We start from the raw sequence: 8,662 nt of genomic DNA on the forward strand, positions 1-8,662 counted from the left end.
TTTTTTTTTTTTTTTTCCGAGACGGAGTTTCACTCTTGTTACCCAGGCTGGAGTGCAATGGCGCGATCTCGGCTCACCGCAACCTCCGCCTCCTGGGTTCAGGCAATTCTCCTGCCTCAGCCTCCTGAGTAGCTGGGATTACAGGCACATGCCACCATGCCCAGCTGATTTTTTGTATTTTTTTAGTAGAGACGGGGTTTCACCATGTTGACCAGGATGGTCTCGATCTCTTGACCTTGTGATCCACCCGCCTCGGCCTCCCAAAGTGCTGGGATTACAGGCTTGAGCCACCGCAGAAAATTTTTAAAAAACATATCTTAAAAAATACTAAAAGACCCAAGCAGACCCTCAGCTTCAAGGTATCTCCTCTTCTCTCTCTCGAGAAATTTAAAAAGGAGTGAGTTTTGTTTCTCCAAGTACTCAGAGCCTTAGACCACAAAGGGGCCTTATTTCCTAGTCTCTAGGAGGTCCTTGAGCACCATCTCTGCTGTGGCACGACCTTATTCAAAATGCTAGAAGGAAGAAGGACTGGCTCCCGGACCAAGGGGATTTGAAATTAGAAAGGACTTCCAATTCCAAATCTACAGACTTCCTTCCCATCAGCCTCTGCATGTGCATCAAATGTAAATGGCAGGCTAAACCTACCAGTTGAAGAGAGTTGAAGGACTGGGACCTAAAAATACCCTTGTCCAAATCTGTGAGTAAAGGAGCACACTGAACAGCAGCTACTCAGCCTGGCAGTGTGGCACATGCCGGCAGTCTCACATATTTGGGAGGCTGAAATGGGAGAACTACTTGAGCCCAGGAGTTTGATTGAGGCTTCAGTGAACTATGATGGTGCCATGACACTCCAACCTGGGTAACAGAGCTGGACCCCACTTCAAAAAAAAAAAAAAAAAACGTAGTTACCCAGGTAAGGTGGATGATGGCACCAAACTCCCTCCCTTACCTGGACCATTTCGGTCTCAAGAGGAGGATCAGTTAGGCAGATGACCCAAGTTACCCAGATCATTAACTGTGGAAGCAAGAGGTTTTTTTTTTTTTTAATGCCATTCCTTTGGCCTCTAAATATGAGAGATCTTTACAACTCTTTCCTAGCTCCCTCCTATTCTCTACCCTCTCCCCGACACGCACGCAAATCCTAGCAACAAAAACTCCTAAATATAGGACAAACCTTCATGACCTATCATTTTGGCCCACCTGCAACCCCTGTCCCCCGGCCCCCCCGCCCCGCATTTTTTTTCTCTCCTGAGCCTCTACTCTTCGATTCTAAAAAAAAAAAAAAAAAAAAAAAAAAAAACGAAGAAGAAGGAATTTTCAATAGTCCCACTTGTCAAGCAAAGACCATCTTTTAACCTTCAACAGCAGCGAAAGCCGTGTGAACTCTCGGTGAACCAAGATTGAAGTCATAAATCACGCGTACAAAGGCGGCTGCGGAGGCTGGCGCGGGCTGCTGCACCTTTAACGCTTTCTGGGGCTGACAGGCGGCGGCCCAGCTAAAGTTCACAGCGCCCGGGGAGGGCCCGCCCCCGCCTCCCGGCCCGCCCCTGCCTCCCCTCCCCCAGCCCGGCCCCGGCTCCGGCCCCCGGCCCGGCCCGCAGCTCGGCAGCCGGAGCTGCGCACGGAGGAGGCCCCTTGGCTGTTCCCGCAAAGGGCGGGGGGGCACATTTTCTCTCTTGCCAGCCCGCTCGATCCGGGTCGTTTATTCCCTGCCTCCCCTCACCCTTCATCCCCACAGCCTGCTGTATGTAAATAGGCAAATAGATCTACACGGACACAATAATTTAGCTTGTTTGGTCTTTGGTATTTTCTACAAGACCCCAAGAGATGGACTTTTCTCTCCCCTTCCTCCTTTTAGAACTGGCATCCTTCATCTCTGTCTATGCAGGCCCAATTATCCAGATCCTTGGGGCTCCAATAGGGTCTGAGTCATAGGAACCAGGAACACCTGGCTGAAACATGCCACATAATTAGATTTTCTTTTTCTTTACCTTTTCGTTCTTTTTTTTTTTTAATTTTTTTTTTTTTTTTTTTCACTAAGAGGGCTGGAATTAGCTTCCTCGACTGAGGCGGAGTGGCTGGGGTGGGGGACAGGGGCACTTTTGTACGAAGTCCAGCTTTCAGCTCTTTGGAGCGATCTCCAAGTTCCCCCGAGCCGGGACTTCCTTTCCTCGGCCTCTCGGCCCCCTCCTCCTCCTTCTCCGATCGTTTTTTTTTTTTTTTTTCCTCCCCCCACTGTCTTCTCTACGATTTAATTAAAGTTCAGCGACTCCACTTGCCTCTCCTCTCATTTCTTTCGGAAAGCGGAAACCAGGCGACCCAGCAGCCACCGGCCCAGCCGCCCCAGCTCAACCCCAGCAGGACGCAGGAGGGGCCTCCCTCGCCCGCCTCCCTCCGCCGGCGCTGGCTTCCCGGACCCGGGTCTGCAGTCCCTCCGCCATCCCGCAGGTGTGCAGCCGCTTGGCCTGGGGGATCCGAATGACTGGGGCTGAATAGGAATGTCTTCGTGTTTCCCCAGACCCCGGGCCTGCTCCGCAAAGTTTGGAGGGTGGGTACACCCCAACCCAGGCAAGTTGCTCCCCCAAAATCCATGACTGACTGATCTGATGTGACAAAAGCCCGTGATGGATTTGGTATATGTTAATTCACAATGCCCTTTCCTCCAGAATTTAACTATAAGTTAATACACACCGGAAACCACGCGCATACACGCTCCTTAATGGGCTTAGGTATTAGCGAGTCCTAACGATGCATACAAATGTGCTCTGCGCTCTGTAGGCCCCTCAAGATTTATGGGCCTTGAGCTCTCTGAAGCTGTAAACAAGGAGGGAAAAAAAAAAAAGAGAAAGCGAAAGAGACTGGGGGGAAGAGACAGAGGCCTAACTCGCCCCTCCAGGTTGTGGGAGAGAAGGGATTCTTTACGTATTTTCCTTTCCTTGCAAGCTCGGTGCGTGTGGGTTTTGGCGTCGGTCTGGGGGTGGTGTTCTGCCTGAATGCTGGCGTGCGTGGGCAGTGTGTTCTTTGCGTGCTAGGGTAGGATGCCTGCCTCTTTGGATTGCTGTGCAGGGGCCTGAACATAGCAGGCATTTGTGAGCATATATGCGTGAGTGCGTGCACGGTGTTAGGGTGTGTGTGTGTGTGTGTGTGTGTGTGTGTGTGTGAGAGAGAGAGAGAGAGAGAGACAGGCAGGCTTCCCTCTGGGCCAGGCTGCTGTCCCCTGAACTTGGTGAACAAATCTCTAACAACAATCGTAATAACAATAAATAACGAATAATAATAATAAAACAGTAGTTAACAGTCCCTGCATAACAGGATAACAAAAAAATGCAAGAGGAAATATTTTGAGGAGGGGACAGAGGAAGAAGTCAGGATCACAACATCTGAGGGGGCGATAGGAAAGGACGGGAGGAAGTAAGCTTCTTAATATGCTCTTGGGGAGCTGCGGTTGGGAACCCCTTTCCCGGACAAGGGACAAAAGAGGAGGAGAGCCAGGAGTCCACTCTTTATTGCTTTTTTTTCTGGGCCTTTTTCTTTGTGTGATCAGGGAAGGGATCCCACATATGGGGGTGGTTAATGGTTTTTGGGACTCTCTGGGAGCCCGTATTTTAAGGAGGAGGCCAAATGTGCAGGGTCAGGCCAAGGGGCAGAGATGAATGAGGCGATGACCACAGACTTGATCCGGCAAGAGCGCAGAAATGCCCGGGAGGACGAGCCCCCAGGGCCCGGACGGAAGCAGAAAAACATTTATGGCCGCCGGGGAGTGTGGAGAGCCAGACTGGGGCTCCAGCAGGCCCAGGGCAAGTTCCCTTTCTAGGGTCTTTATTAAAAAATTTAAAAGGAGGAGTTAAGGCGCCTTGAATTTTCCTTCGCGAGCTTGGAACCTAGCCGATTTTTCATGAAGGAAGCAAAGACCACGGTCCCGGATCCTGCAACATCCACCTCTTTCTCTCCAGGTACAGTTTTCTGGTCATTTAATGAGTTTGTTTATTCGGGGAGACGGGAGTCAGAGGCGTAGAGATACTAAGTTTGCTGGAGAGGAAGCCGCCCCACAGTTTCGGGTCTAACGAAATCCCTCCTTTAAAAACAATTGTACCAAGAAAAATAAAATCAAAGAGGAATATAGAAACACAAATTAGCCAACTTTTTTTAAAAAGACAAGAAAAGAAAATCATCGTAACAAATGAGCGTGAGAACTTTTAAAAGATTTGTCAGAAACCCTTTCAGAGGTTTGGATTCTTTTTCAGAAGCCGGTGACCCATTTGGTCTGAAAAGAGAAATACACTATCCACCGAGTCACTTATTTAAAGCCAGCACACACACTCCTTCGAGAAAGCTCTGGGTGTCCTCACATTTGAGAACACCGGGTTAAGGACGCTGCGATACCTAATGGGACAAAACAGCAGTAAAATAAGACCAGTGGACGAGCTGAGCGCAGAGCGCGGGGCGAGGGCCCAGGTTTTGTGTTCCAGGCCGCCGACGAGCAGCGGCCCGGGGCGATGGGGCGCGGGGCGGTCAGATACCGGCTGGCGACTCCGCTCGGCCTCCGCAGCCCGGCCTGCAGCCCCGGGCCCCCAGCCTCCGAGCCTCGCGGGCTCTCTCCGCTCCGACGCCTGATCGGGGCTTCCCTGGTGAGAGGGTTTTGGGCCGGAGAAGTGCCGAACGACTCAAGCCAGACTATGCTTTTTCATTTTTCTCCCTTAGGCCTCTCCGCTGGCCGGAGCTCTCAGCCACCAGGAGACTGACGGAAGGGGCTTCTGAGCTGCGTTGGGAGCGGGCACTGTCCCCCACCCACTCCTGCTCGGTTTCCCAAAGTCCGGCGACCTCCGACCCTCCTTGGAGGGAAAATACCAGCACCCAGATACCCCTGCACCCTGTTAGATGACTGGGCGTGCTTCAGGAATATCTTACAAAGAAGAAGAAGAAAGAACGGCTTGGAGTCGTGTTTACATCTAGTTCTACTGATCCGTTCACATCTGGAGAGTTTATTTATAACTCCCTCTATAACTCTCTGTTTGGAGGCACTAGTGGCTCTGCTGACAGACTGATGTCTAGAAAATATTGCTGTATCTCTAACCATACCTAAATGTGCTGTGGTTGTATTTACAGATTTATGTTTGAGGAAAATATAATTATTTCCATTGTATTTGTGCATATACAGGAGTTATAGGAGCAGATTTATATATGGGAAAATATACGACTGTCTTACAGCCATCCTGCTTTATGTACGCTTGATCTCCTGACAGATTTATATCTCTGAACAGCTATATAGATAAAAATGTATATTGTTAGAATTATGTATCAGGAGATATATACTTATTGATTGTGATATAGAGTAGTTAGAGCATTCACTTAGAGCCATATATGGCGATGGAGATATTTCTATATTATTATCTCTATATATAGGCATATCTATTTATAACTACATAGTTATAAAAATAGACATAAGTCATTATAGTCCTATATGTACATGCTGCAATCTCTCTCTAGAGTTACAGACACTTTCAAATATAACTCTATAGTGAGATTTGTATGTATATTATGTATAATTATCTTGTGATGTGTGCACGTTGGGACTTAGGCCAGTCTATCTCAGAACAGGCGTATTTATCTGTAGGGGCTGGGAGAGACTTGTTCACAGATATCTGCCGGGGGCCGGCTGGAAACGCTGTATCTGCCCTCTAGGAAAGCAGCTAGCAGAGTTCTGTACTTATGGAGGGATGGAGTTGCAAAACGGTAAATAGAGCTCAGGGAGCCTCCAGGAAGGGAGGTAAATGGAGGGTGGGTGGGCTCGGATCAGCTGATCGCAGGAGGAAAGGGGTAAACACTAGCACCCACCAAAAGGTGAGAACCGGTTTTGTGAGGGGCTGGCGCAGGCGGCTGTGGTTGAGGAGCTTGGGAAAGGGGAAGCTGCAAAAACTCCAGCCTCCCCACCCCGAGACTAGGTCCACCGAGGAGGCAGCCTTCAGTTGGGCTCTTAGTGCACTGAAGGATAGGGACTGCCATGCCCCTCCTGCAGTCCTAGCTCGTTTCTCTTAAACCCTAATTTTTAGGTCTCAAAGAGTGGGCTTCGGAGATAAACAGGTTTAGGCAGGGACAGGGCGGGGAGCATGGGGTACACTTTCACTTTCTGATAAGTGAGGTAATCCAGGAGAGTGAGTTCATTTGGCCAAATAAAGCCTGTTTTTATCTGGGCCTCCTGTGCCCTGGCAGGGATGCAGGATGGGACCGGAGACCTTGTGGACTGAGGAGTGAATTTGCAAGAGCTGGGCCTGCTCTGATGGGGGATTGGGGAGCTTGTCCTCACCACCTGCCCTCCTTCTCTGAGGCCTGAGTGGCCTAATTCCCTCTGGGTACAGAGGGACTCCTCCAGCTCTCTAACCGTGCTGCCCTGAACCTTTTCGGGGAGAATTTGACTTGAGAAACAGGGCACATGGGCTTACCCCACTAGATCTTACTTCTCCACTCACAGCTACACCAACCACTCTTGCACCAGTCCCCTTCTAGACCCCACTGGGCCAAGACTCCCCAATTCTCACCCCCACTACCAACCAACCCAGGGGGGAAATACCTCCCACCACCGCCAGTATTTATTTTTGTTTTTTAATCAGGGAGTCACAGATAACTTTGTTGAATGTGCGAAGGAGTTGTCCTGAACTCAGTCTCAGCGGCCAGCCTGCTCCCTCCCCCATCTCTAGAATGCTGGGAAGGCAGTGGAGACCCTTGGACTGGGGCTAACCACCATGTGCCACGGTCCACACACCCCTGCCCACAGGACTAGGAAGTCCTGCAGTGCAGGGACTCTGTCTGCTGCCTGGCACAGTGCGGTTGCCCAAACATACTTGTTGAGGTAAACGGAAGGGCAGTCGACATGAAAACTCACCCTCACTCTGCACACCACCGTGGCTAGCAGGCACCTGGATACCCGGGCTGCAGGGACCCTAGCCAGGCTGGGGGATAACATGGAAGCTGGCAGCAGCTTGGGCTCTGATGGGGCCCGTGGGTAGTAGGGTGGGAGACCAGCCTAGGCCTAGGATGGGGCGGAGGCTGGAGCGAGGCGCCTGGAGTCTGGAAATGTGAAGGTAAGCCAAGGCAGACCCACCTCCCCAGTCAGTGTACTTCTGCTTTCTATTTCCAGTCTCCCGGCCCCCTGAATCCCCAGCCTATGAAAACTAAACCAGAGCTGAGACCTGGGCTAGGAAGGAATTGTCTGTCAACCCGAGGGGTGCAAAGAGGAACCACCACTGGGTCCATTAAGAAATCCACAAATAAAACAAAAATAAATCAGTGCGAGACAGCCAGCCTGGCTAAAGGAAAGCTTTCTCTCTATGACTCAGCCCTGCTCCAGGGCTACCAAACAGATCAGGCTTAATATTTAAAATGTTTAATTTAATAGTAAAATATGTATACACACACACACACGCACACACACACATACACACACATATATATTTTAGACGGAGTCTTTCTCGGTAGCCCAGGCTGGAGTGTATCGGCGCTGTCTTGGTTCACTGCAACCTCTGCCTCCCGGGTTCAAGCGATTCTCCTGCCTCAGCCTCCCGAGTAGCTGGAATTACAGGCATGCGCCATCATACTCAGCTAATTTTTTGTATTTTTAGTAGAGATGGGGTTTCACCATGTTGGCCAGGCTGGTCTCGAACTCCTGACCTCGTGATCCACCTGCCTCGGCCTCCCAAAGTGCTGGGATTACAAACATGAGCCACCGCGTCGCCAATAGTAAAATATTTTTAAAATTTAATGTTAAAAAGGTCACAGATTTTCTGATCCAGTAATGCCTCTAATCAGATTCTTTCTTTTTTTTTTTTTTTTTTGTATCACCAGTGTACCCTTTTTGGTTCCTGTGAAATAGTTCCTTTCAGGAGTTTGGAGCTAGGCCAGGCACTGTTGGTGAATGGGGCAGGTTTGGAGTTCCTCTGCCTAGTGTGGACCCCGGTCTGCAGAGAAGGGTTGGTCTCCCCTTCTCCCATCAAGGCTTAAGCAAGGAGGACCCTCCCAAATTTGGCTCCTTTTCCCCTAAGAATCCTTAGGGGCAATGCACCATGTGACTAGGTGACTAGGTGAAGGATTGAGGTCCAGAGAGGAGCTATCTTAAACCTGGAATCCCATTTCCTAGTCTGTAGCCTTTGGCAGTTTCCCTCTTAGACAGCTAGCCCTCTCCTTTCTCCTCATGAATACCTTTGGCCTACAGGCACGGTTGTTGCTTTCCCTAAAGAAATGCAGGGAGGGAAAACCGATGGTCCTATATTTACATATATTTGCCTAAGAAGGGCTCAGGGCAGGTGCCTGGGCTCTGGTTAGAAGTAGGGGGGTGGAGGGGGTTGCTTACAGTTGCTGTAAACAGCAGATTACAATGGTGGCCAGGGTCTATTGGTTTGTCCTCAGCCAAAAGAGTCCTGGGTCCCTTTTACCTGGGGTGGAATGGCTCTTAGCCATTTCTGGGTCCCAGACCCCTTTGAGAAACTGACAAAAACAATTGGCTGACTTCCTAGCAAAATGCTGGAAGTGCCCTTGACAATTGCAGGAGTCCTAGAGACCTATGCTATCTAGATGGAGTATCCCTATTTTGTGTATTTCTCCTTTGTTTCTGTGACCCAGCCTCTCCCTAATTGTCTGCCTTTGCTTTTGCCCTCCCTAAATTCCCTTG

The 8,662-nt window shown here is 50.0% G+C and overlaps 1 long non-coding RNA gene across 1 annotated transcript; it reads left to right on the plus strand.

Moving 5' to 3' along the window:
- Positions 1-2,458: 2,458 nt before the first annotated feature.
- Positions 2,459-6,186, plus strand: LOC116560544. Its single transcript, XR_004273014.1, has 2 exons — positions 2,459-3,953; positions 4,702-6,186. It is a non-coding gene; the product is annotated as an uncharacterized LOC116560544 (long non-coding RNA).
- The last annotated feature ends 2,476 nt before the right edge of the window (positions 6,187-8,662 follow it).

This window comes from Sapajus apella, unplaced genomic scaffold (assembly GCF_009761245.1).
Source record: "Sapajus apella isolate SASKATOON/1434 unplaced genomic scaffold, GSC_monkey_1.0 scaffold2, whole genome shotgun sequence".
In the NCBI taxonomy this organism is placed as follows: Eukaryota; Metazoa; Chordata; class Mammalia; order Primates; family Cebidae; genus Sapajus; species Sapajus apella.